Raw genomic sequence first — 3,203 nt, 5'->3', positions numbered from 1 at the left:
TCCTTCCTTCCTTCCTTCCTTCCTTCCTTCCTTCCTTCCTCCTTCCTTCCTTCCTTCCTTCCTTCCTTCTCCTCCTCCCTTCCTTCCTTCCTTCCTTCCTTCCTTCCTTCCTTCCTTCCTTCCTTCCTCCTCCCTTCCTCCCTTCCTTCCTTCCTTCCTTCCTCCTCCTTCCTTCCTCCCTCCCTTCCTCCCTTCCTTCCTCCCTCCCTTCCTCCCTTCCTTCCTCCCCTCCCTTCCTCCCTTCCTTCCTCCCTTCCTCCCTTCCTCCCTCAGACTATCCTTATCTCCCTCACACTGGAAGTGTGACAGACTTTTTTGTTTGGTTGTCTTTTCTAACTCCTGGGCATCTTGGACTTGGACTCTACCATCATCATACTTCTAGGAAACTTCTTCCCTTCAACACTGCTGTACTGGAAATTCTCCATAAATGCTTTATCATTTGTTCATAATAAATGACGGCATGACTGCCTAAGAGAAAGGAAAATCTCAGATTCAGACTCTTAGTATTCTTCCTGCCCTCAATAATAATGTCTATCTAAGAAGATTGTTGAGAGGAAGGTATTTGATTAACTTTAAAACATTATATGAATAAATGAAAAGGTGCATTTATGAAGTATTTATTATGTGTCAGCTATTGGGCTAGATATTGGAGATACAAGTACAAAAAGGTAAGTTATTATAATTAGTTATTATTCTTGGATCAATTGGGGTCTATATAGTCTAGCTTCTTTGTCCCTGAAGATCAGTAGCATATACTAGAATGTTTCTCTCTCTCTCTCCCCACCTCAGCCATCCCTATCTCTATCTCTGTCTCTGCCTCTTTCTCCTCTCTCTGTGTTTCTCTGTGTCTGTCTGCTGGTCTCTCCTCTTCCTCCCTCTCTCTTTTCATCCTTTCCTCCATATCTCCCGCCTTCTCTTTCTCCTTCTCTCCCTCCCCCTCTCTCTTCTCTGAATCTGTCTCTCTTTCTCTGCCCTTTTCTTCTCTCTCTCTGTGTCTCTGTGTTTGTCTGCCTCTCGCCTATCTCTCTCTTCTCTGTCTCTTTCTCCTCTCTCTATGTGTCTCTGTGTCTGTTGGTCTGCCTCTCTTCTCTCTCCTTCCCTCCTTCCTTGTCTCTCTATCTCTCTGTTTCAGTCTCTTTCTTCTCTGTCTGTCTTTGCCTCTTTGTCTCTCTATTTCTCCCCTTCTCCCTCTTTCTTTCTCTCTCTCTTTCCATTCTTTTTATTCTGTACTTTCTTATTTCTACTCTTGTGCTATTGGAGGAAGTCACATAGTACATGTCAACTGGGCTCACTAGGCAAGTTATCTAATCTTAACGAGGACTCAATTATTGCAATTCTTTTATTTCCCCTGATCGATTCTCTATCATATTATACATCACTGACTATTCCAAAGCTTCTCTCTCTTTTCAAGCTCACAAGATCACCATTACCTTCCTGTCCTTCAAGTCCTCCTTTACTAAGGAAACCCAGGCCATTTGTCATGGGATTCCTATACTTCCCCGCTCAAAATCTCTTAGTGACCCCATGCCTTTTACTATTCTTTTATTCTAGCCTCTGAGGAAGCTTAAAAAGCTTAACTGGACAACTTCAACTTGGGCCATCAATCTCATTACTTTCTTCTTATAGAATCAGGGGAAGTAAAAGAATATTATTAAGTTATTAATTAAATAATTAAGTTATTATTATTATTATCCATCATCTTCAATCTCCCCCCATTTACTACATATTTCTCCATACCCTCCAGATAAACTTCCCCAAGCTCAAGAACTTTCTCTTGACCTTGCTGGCCCCCAAATTCTTAGCCTATATATCTCCTTTTTTTAAAAACTTTTGAACTGCTAGAAAGCATCATCTACCAGAGATTCCCAATTCTCTCCCCCTCTCCCTCTCCCTCTACTTCTCCCTCCTTCCTTGCCACCTCTCTTTCTCTCTTTTCCCTACCCCAAATTGCTCTCCGTTAATTTGTTGGTGATTGCATTGTGTTGTTCCAACAGAGTGACTGCTTCCATCTTGTTATCTCCACTTACATCTTTCAGGCTGGTTTTTGATCCCATCCTTCTATTGAAAATAGTCTCTGAGAGGTCACTATTGATATATTAATTGGTAAATCTATTGGCTTTCTTCTAGTGCTTATCTCCCTAGATGTCTCAGAAGCTTTTAACCTTGTCCAAAGGATATGCTTTTTGGACTTAGGAGACAAGAAAATCTAGACTCAAATCTTGCCTAAGACACTGATTAGCACTGTGAGCTAGGCTATATTACTTAGCCTCTTTGCGTCTTGCTATTCCTCATCTGTCTCATTAGATACCATCTGCACCTTATCTGGAGCTGTATTTAACACCTTCCAAGTTTTTTTCCAGCTCTGATTCTTTGTTCTCCAATGCTCTCCTGGCTTCTGTGTCAACTCTCTCTTCTCTCTATTTGAATGACTGTTCTTAGTTTCTTTAGTTGGATTATCATAGCTCCTTTGCTCCCTCTTTCCGCAAAGCTCTAACCTGAACCCTCTTGACTTTTCCCTGTATGTGATCTCCTAAGAGATCAATATAATCCAAAATAACTCTCCAGGTTCAGCTATCTTTTTCATGAAAATCTATGATTTTAATTTTATTTTTTCTTCTGTATAATCATAGTCCATGTGGTCTCAAAGAATATCAGCTCCTTGAGAAAAGGGACACAGTGTCCAGTATCCAGTAAGAGGTTAATAGATGTTGAATTGGATTGGTTATTCTGCTTGACATCTCCTTAGAGTTCTCTTGGCATCTTAAACTCAACATGTCAAAAGTTTAACTCATCATTTCCCTCCTAAGCCCACCCTTCCTTCAGATTTCCCTTTTTCTGTTGAGGGCACCATCATTTCCTTAGTCACCAAGATTCATAAATTCAGAGCTGTTCTCCCTCACTCCTCATATCTAGTTTGATGCTTTATCCTGTTCCTGTCTCCATGATGTCTCTGGATTGCCTTCCCATCTCAGGAGGATCCCTGGGTTATCAGCACATTCTCTGCTATCTATCTATCTATCTATCTATCTATCTATCTATCTATCTATCTATCTATCTATCTATCTATCCTGTCTGTCTGTCTCTGTCTGTCTATCTATCTATCTATCTATCTATCTATCTATCTATCTATCTATCTATCTATCTATTCTGTCTGTCTGTCTATCTATCTATCTGTCTGTCTGTCTGTCTGTCTATCTATCTAT

This window comes from Sminthopsis crassicaudata, chromosome 1, assembly GCF_048593235.1.
Source record: "Sminthopsis crassicaudata isolate SCR6 chromosome 1, ASM4859323v1, whole genome shotgun sequence".
Classification (NCBI taxonomy): Eukaryota; Metazoa; Chordata; class Mammalia; order Dasyuromorphia; family Dasyuridae; genus Sminthopsis; species Sminthopsis crassicaudata.
Note: the sequence above shows the minus strand (reverse complement) of the source record.